The sequence below is a fragment of the Cynocephalus volans genome, chromosome 1 (assembly GCF_027409185.1).
Source record: "Cynocephalus volans isolate mCynVol1 chromosome 1, mCynVol1.pri, whole genome shotgun sequence".
In the NCBI taxonomy this organism is placed as follows: domain Eukaryota; kingdom Metazoa; phylum Chordata; class Mammalia; order Dermoptera; family Cynocephalidae; genus Cynocephalus; species Cynocephalus volans.
Window position 1 is genome coordinate 33,597,632 of NC_084460.1, and position 8,239 is coordinate 33,605,870.

The 8,239-nt window shown below is 37.8% G+C and overlaps 1 non-coding gene across 1 annotated transcript; it reads left to right on the forward strand.

Moving 5' to 3' along the window:
* The first annotated feature begins 6,555 nt into the window (after nt 1–6,555).
* LOC134365962 (small nucleolar RNA U13) lies at nt 6,556–6,659 on the forward strand. Its single transcript, XR_010022218.1, has one exon. It is a non-coding gene; the product is annotated as a small nucleolar RNA U13 (small nucleolar RNA).
* The last annotated feature ends 1,580 nt before the right edge of the window (nt 6,660–8,239 follow it).

Consider the following 8,239-nt stretch of genomic DNA (forward strand, 5'->3'; position numbering starts at 1 on the left):
CAAGGAAGACCTGGCATTCAGAAGTTTCATCACAATAGGTGACCTGACCCAGAGCTAGCCATATGGCCTGATTTGGAGCCAGCCAATCAGTTTTGCCTTATTACCTTATGTGGCCTGATTCAGAACTATCCAGCTCACTTTCACTCCATCATATGGCCTGACTCAGAGCTAGCCAGTCAGTTTTGCCTAATACCCCTGAAAGCCTACACAGCCCTTGGACAGGAGAGACTGATTTGAGGGTGCCTTGCCTGCTGTCTCCATGCCAATTGACTTCACGAAATAAGGCCTTTTCTTTCTCAAAAACCAGTGCCATGGTATTGGCTTCTGTGCGCTTCAGGCAGCAAGCCCTTGCTCAGTAGCAATGGGGGATGAGGATGGGACCACTGGGAGAAGGGAGGGGATGAACCTGAAGAGCCCAGGTGAGAAGGAACCTGTTAAACCTTTGCTAAGCCAGCGCCTGGCCACCACCACAACACTGCAAATAAGACTGTCTCTTGCTTCTCCTTCTTTCTCTAACTCTCACTGCTCTATCCCTGGAAGGGTCAGAACCTCAGTAAACAAGGGAGGCTCCCCTTCCCTGATGCTGGCCTCCTACCTGCAGCAGGCCCAGGGAAGTCTCAGCTTCCAACGACAAGCCATGTTGGTTATAACATGGGATTGGACATTGAAATTTGTGAATTGAGTGCTTGCTTTGGCAGCACATGTACTGAAATTGGAACAAGACACAGCTGTCCTGTTAGCTCAGTTGGTTGGTGCGTGGTGTGAGTAACACCAAGGTCAAGGGTTCGGATTCCTATACTGGCCAACTGTGTACAAAAAAGAAAGAAAAAAAAAAGATTTCTGAATCAAGACTATTTTGCACTGTAAGTGTGACTACAGGATTTTTTTTTTTTTTTTTAATTAAATAAGATTGGCTATAGAAGGTGTGGGGACCTGAGTTTTCTTCTAGAGTTAGGGGATGCACTATAGCCCCACAAACTGGATTTCAAGGTACACTAAGAGACAAAGTTGCCTTGTAATTGCAGTCCCACAACTCTCTGTTTATTGCAGTGGTTACACACATGATTTGTTTTAGGACCTTTAATTCTTGGTTCACCTTTCTATTTTTTGTTACTTAAAAAGTTCATTTTCACAGCCTTAAGTTTTTTGTTAATTAGTGAATTCATAGTTATCCTTCTGCGTATATGAACAGTTTTAAAAATTGTGGTAAAATACACATATCATAAATTTTACCATTTTAACCATTTTAAAGTACAATTCAGTGTCATTTAGTACATTCATGATGTTATGCAACCGTCACCACTGTCTAGTTACAGAACATTTCATCCCCCCAACAGGAAACCTCATACCCATTAAGCAGTCACTCCCGTTATCCCCTACTCCCAACCTCTTGCAACCACTAACCTGCTTTCTGTCTCTATGAAATTACCTATTCTGGAGTATTTAATATAAGTAGAATTATACAATATGTGACCTTTGTGTCTAGCTTCTTTCACTTAGCATGTTTTCAAGGTGGTTCATCCATGTTGTAGCATGTATCAGAATTTCATACCTTTTAATGTTGAATAATATTCTGTTGTATGGATATGCAACATTTTGTCTATCCATCAGTTGATGGAAATTTAGGTTGTCTGTACCTCTTGGCTAATGTATGAGAATGTTCACAGCAGCACTATTAACAAGTTTTGGTTAGAACACGTGTTTTCAGTTCTTTGGGGTATATATCTAAGGGTGGAATTTGCTGGGTCACCTGCTAATTCTTTGTTTAACTTTTTGATGAGCCACCAAATGGCTTTCCACAGTGCTTGCACCATTTTACATTTCCATGACCTCACCGTATCAGTTAGGCTTCTCCAGAAAAACTGAACCAACAGGATGAGCGTATGTGTATGTGATACATTTTAAGGAATTGGCTGACACAATTGTAGAGGCTTGGTAGATCTAAAATCTGATGTGGTAGTCCAGCAGATGGAGACCAGGGAAGAGTTGCAGTTTAAGACCAAAGGCAGTCTGCTTGCAGAATTCCTTTTTGCTTAAGGTAGGTCAGTCTTTGTTCCATTAAGGCCTTCAATTGATTGGATGAGGCCCACCCAGATTTTGGAGGGTAATCTGCTTTATTCAAAGTCCACTGATTTAAATTTTAATTGGATTCAAAAAACACCTTTAGGGCCGGCCATGGCTCACTCGGGAGTGTGGTGCTCATAACACCAAGGCCACTGGTTCGGATCCCTATATAGAGATGGCCAATTAGCTCACTTCAGAGAGAATGGTGCTGACAACATCAAGTCAAGGGTTAAGATCTCCTTACCGGTCATCTTTTTAAAAACAAAACAAAACAAAAAAAGACACCTTTAAAGAAATATCCAGAATAATGTTTGACCAAATATCTGGGTACAATGGCCCAGCCAAGTTGACATATAAAATCAACTATCACATTTGGCATCACTTGTTATTTTTCATTTTAAAAATTATAGCTGTATTAGTGTCCTGTAGCTTCATAAGAAAGTACCACAACCTAGGTGGCTTAAAATAACAGAAATTTGTTGTTTCACAGTTCTGGAGGCTAGAAATCCAAAATCAAGGTGTTTGCAGGGCCGTATTCTCACTGAGTCTTTTAGGGCAAAATCCTTTCTTGCCACTTCCAGTTTCTGGTAGCCCCAGGCATTCTTTGTCTTATGGCGACATAACTGTAAGCTCTGCCTCCATCTTCAGACATGGCCATATTTCCTCTGTGCCTGTGTCCAAATCTCCCTCTCATAAGGACACCAGTCATCAAAGCCCACCTTAATGACCTCATCTTGATTAAATCTACAAAGACCCTATTTCCAAATAAGGTCACATTTGTAGGTACTGGAGATTAGGACTTCAACATATCTTTTGGGGGGAGGATACACAATTCAGTCTATAACAATAGCCACCCTAGTAGACATGAAGCGGTGTCTCATGGTTTTGATTTGCATTTCGCTAATGACTACTGACGCTGATCATTTTTTCCTGTGTTTTTTTAGCCATTCATAAATCTTCTTTAGAGAAACATCTATTCAAGTCCTTTGCTCATTTTTGAAATGAGTTGTTTTTTCTTTTTTATTGAGTTGTAAAAGTTCTATTTCTTTTAGGGCTGGCCCATGGCTCACTTGGGAGAGTGTGGTGCTGACAACACCAAGACCACGGGTTCGGATCCCTATATAGGTATGGCCAGTTAGTTCACTTGGGAGAGTGTGGTGCTGACAACACCAAGACCACGGGTTCGGATCCCTATATAGGTATGGCCAGTTAGTTCACTTGGGAGTGCGTGGTGCTGACAACACCAAGTCAACAGTGAAGATCCCCTTACTGGTCATCTTTTAAAAAAAAATAAAATAAATAAAAGTTCTGTTTTGTTGCTTTGTGTTGCTTCACCCCCCACGGATTTGGCACCCCACTTCCCCTGAGTGACGGAGATGCAAAGGATTACTCAAAGCCCATCTCTACTGAGCAGTGAGAAGCCCCAAAGTGGTTAACTTTCCCGGGACCCTCCAGCAAGAGGGATCCCTTCCTTGGGAAAATTAACAACAAATTGGGGTTCTCTTCCTGCATTTATTTTCCAGACCAGACCAGGAACTTTCAGGAAGAGACATAGGTGGGGTTATAGTTTAACAGTATAGGCTGGTAACTTTCAGTGAAACAAGCCAGATGACATTCCAGTAGACAATTAAGTGATCTTATCAACACAAGCTTGATCTTAGTGAACATTTCTTCTTACAGCAATCTCTCAGTATCTTTACATAACAATCAGTAACTAGTCTGTCCTTGAGCCAGCAACCTTGCTATGCCATAAATCTTATCTTGCAACAAAGACTCACTAGCCTGGGGAAAATTTCCTGTCCTTACAAGGTCAATATTTGAAACTACAAGGCTTTGAAAAACCAGGCCCTGTGAAGTACATATGCTTTTTAGGATATACCACACTGTTTCTTTTTTTTGTGGCTGGCTGGTATGGGGATCCGAAAGCTTGACCTTGATAAAAGTTCTTTATATATTATGAATACTAGACCCTTATCAGATATATGATTTTCAAATATTTTCTCCACCCTTGTTTTTTCACTCTCAAAAGTGTCCTTTGATGCACGTGTTTAATTTTGATGAATTCCAATTTGTATACATATATATATATATATATATATATGTATATATATTTGCTTGTGCTGGGGCCATACCTAAGTAAACATTGCCAAATTCAAAGTCATGAAAATTTATTTCTGTTTTCTTCTAGAATTTTATTCTTTTAGCTCTTATATTTAGGTTTTTCATTCATTTGGAGTTAAGTTTTGTATATGGTGCAGGGTAAGAATCCAGCTTCATTCTTTTGCATGTGGTTATTCAGTTGTCCCAGCACCATTTGCTAAGGAAACTTCTTTCTTCTTGAATGGTCTTAACAGTCTTCTCAAAATCTTGAACACTTTAAAATGTGAATTTAAAAGTGAATTAAAGTAATGGGTTATGCTTGCCTTAATCAATCAGGTTGACCTTGAAGCTCTCTTCCCAGATTAACATTTTGTAAAAATTTTGACAGCACTTGGCTTCCTGATAGAATTGTAAAAGTCAAGAATATTCATGAAGTAATTCCAAACACAGTTTTCTTAGAGGTCTTTACCAACCTTTAATGAAGTCATTATCTATTAGTTAAATGGTATTTTGAAGTATAAACCAATAATAAAAACAAGGTTAAAGACTTTCCCTTCCATTCATGAACGATTAACTGCTATGGGAACTGCCCTCCACTATAAAAACAACTAGGAAAGCAGAATAAATATATAAAACAAATGTTTATAGGCTTTGGACACTGTGAAACACAGGACTATGAGTCCCTGAGAGAAGGAAAACAAACAGGGAAAGCTCTATGACTGTAGGATACTTTCAGTCTGCAGCACAGAGGTAGGGAACCAGAGGTCCACTGAATTTAGGAAACAGAGGTCAGAGTTCAGGAAGGCTGAGGTGGCCAGAATTTTTAGGGAGAGATAACAGAGAGGAAGAAGTAGCTGCACAGAGACATAGCTCAGGAGATCTGCAGAGGGTCCCCTTGGCCCTTACGTGAGTTCCAGTCAGTACATGTGTGGAATGAAACAGTCTAAGATCAAACAATAAACAAAGCGTTAGGGCAAATAATTCCCAAATCTCAAACAGGTCTGGGAATATTTGAGACTTCTACTAACTAAAATGGAAAGACCTTGTAATACACAGAGCACTGAGTAAGATCCTCAAAAAGGTCATGCCTTTGTAGTGGGACTGACATCTCTAGGGTTAGGGATGCTCTCAGCCTGCCGTAAAAACAGCTTATTAGAACACCTCAAACTGGTCCATAAGTAATTTAACTGAATGGCAGAACAAAATCCAACACAGTTTAAAGAAGTAAAACCCAGCACTCAATAATGTAAGGTTTACTATGTTTGGCATCCAACAAAAAAATCATCAGGCATGCAGAGAAGTAGAAAAATATGACCCAAAGCTAGGAGAAAAATAAATCAATAGATCCCAAATGACACAGAATTAGCTGACAAAAACCTTAAGACAGCTATTATCAATATTAAAAATACTCAAGGATATAAAAGAAAACATGAACATAATGTAGAAAGACATGGGATATGTATTTTTAAGATCCAAATCAAATTTTTAGAAATGAAAAATACAGTTTCTGAAATTAAACTGAAGAGTATTAATAGAAGATTAGACATTACAGGAGAAATTAAACTTTTTTTTGTTTTTGGCATCTGGCCAGTGGCAGAGGTCAAACCCTGGACCTTGGTGTTATCAGCACCATGCTCTAACCAACTGAGCTAACCAGTTAGCCTCCATTGCAGAAGAAATTAAAGGCACACAAATAGAAATTATTCAAAATAAAGCACAGAGAGAAAAGATTGAAAAGGGAATGAATAGAGCAGCCTTTGGGAAAATACCAAGTGTCAAAAATGTATGACTCTCAGCAGTGGATCAAAAAGAAAAGAAAACAAAAAATGCATACCAGAAGGAGAGAAAGGAGAGAAAAGACAGAAAACATTTGAAGAAATATTGATCGTTCCCCAAATTTGAGGAAAATTATAAAACCATAGATCCAAGAAGTTCAATAAACCTCAAGAAGAATAAATATGAAAAAACCACACACACACATAGACACATCATAGTCAAATTGCTGCACCAGATAACTGAATAAAAAGAAGTATTTTATGCAGAGGAGCAAGGATAAGAATGACTTCAGACTTCTCGTCAGAAGCTACGTAAGCCAGCAAAGAACAGCAGGACATTTTTCAAGTGCTGAAGGAAAAAAACCACTATCAATCTAGAATTCTATATTGAGCAAAAATTTCTTTTGAAAATGAAGGTGAAATAAAGACATTTTCACAGCAACAAAAGCTGAGAGAATTTATCACCACTAGACCTGAACAATAAGAAATGTTAAAGGAAATTCTCAGACAGCAAAATGATACCAGATGAGAATTGGGATTTACACAAGGGAATGAAGAACACTGAAAATGATAAGTTCGTGGGGAAGTATATAATTTTTTGTTTAAATCTCTTTAGATCCTTTTTTAGTTCATAAGCATGGTGATTGGGTTTTCACACTATTGTGTAAGATGTGCCTCCCTCTAAATCTTGTTATGACTTGGCACATTATCCATCTGGCATGAAAAAAAAAATCCCTTTAAAAGATAATTGACTGTTTAAACAAAAATAACTGCATTTGGGGGTTATAACATACAAAAAAGGGAAATGTATGACAACAATGACATAACATTATTGTCAGGTTCTTACAGTATCTGTGAAGCGTTATAATGTCACTTGAAGATAGAATGTGATAAGGTAAGAAGTACACTAAAAAGTCTAAAGCAACTCCTAAAAACAGAACAAAGAGTTGTAGCTAACAAGTCAACAAAGGAGATACAATGAAATTGTAAAAATTATTCAGTTGTTTCAAAGGACAACAGAAAGGGAAAATTGAGTCAAGAACAGATGAGACAAATAGAAAACAAATAGCAAGATAATAAACTAGAACCCGGTCATATCAGTAATCACATAAATATAAATGTTCTAAACATCTCAATTAAAAGTCAGAGATAGATTGGATTAAAAAAAAAAGCAAGACCGAACTCTAGTCATGCACCGCATACTGATATTTTGGCCAATGACAGACCACATATATAATTGTCATCCCATAAGAATAAAATGGAGTTGAAAAATTCCTATCGCCTAGTGACACCATAGATAGCGTAATGTCCTAGTGCAATACATTATTCATGTGTTTGTGGTGATGCTAGTGTAAACAAACATTGCAAAATACGTTGAGGAGGAGTGCTCAGCTTACCTACAGGGTGACCCTCCCAAAGGTAGCTCAGACCTTTAAGATAGAAAGCCAAGTAATTGATACCTTAGCTCTGACACCAAGTGAAAGAGTTGTTGTCTGCTTTTAAATTCTTGTGTTTTTAAATAATAAAACATAGCAAAATAATAGTTAATAATAGTTAGCTACTATTCACTGAGTGCTTGTTGAGTGCCAGGCACAATTCCCTACCTGTAATTTAATTTTCATAACTTTGTGCGGGTGGTGTTATTCTAATCTCCATTTAACAGATGAGGGAAATAAGGCACAGAGAGACTTAGTAACATAATTAGAGGGCCTATGCTCATGCAACTAGTGGCCAGTGTGGATAATAGGATCATTGCTGTTTCCTTTCATGGTACTCTTTCACACAATGACAAAATCACCAATGACACATTTCTCATAACATATCCCCATCATTAGGTGACACATGACTATATATGCTGCTTACAAGAAACCACTTTAAAGACACAAATAGAAAAGGATGAAAAAATATATATATGTTTACACTAGACAAAAGAAAGCTGGATAATAATATCAGGCAAATTGGATTTCAGAGGAAAGAATATTACCAGTGATAAACGGCTTTCATGATGATAAAGGAGACAGTCAGGACATAATAATCTAAAACATTTGTGCATTTAATAACAGAGCTTTAAAATATATAATGCAAAAACAGAACTGCAAAGAAAATAGACAAATACACAATTATAGTGGAGATTTCAATACCCCTTTCAATAATTGATAGAATAATGCTGCTATGGAATGAATGTTTGTGTCCTGCCCTCACCTTCATATGTTGAAACCCTAATCCCCATGTAATAATATTTGGAGATGAAGCCTTTGGGAGGTAATTAGGTCATAAGAGTGGAACCCTAATGATAGGAT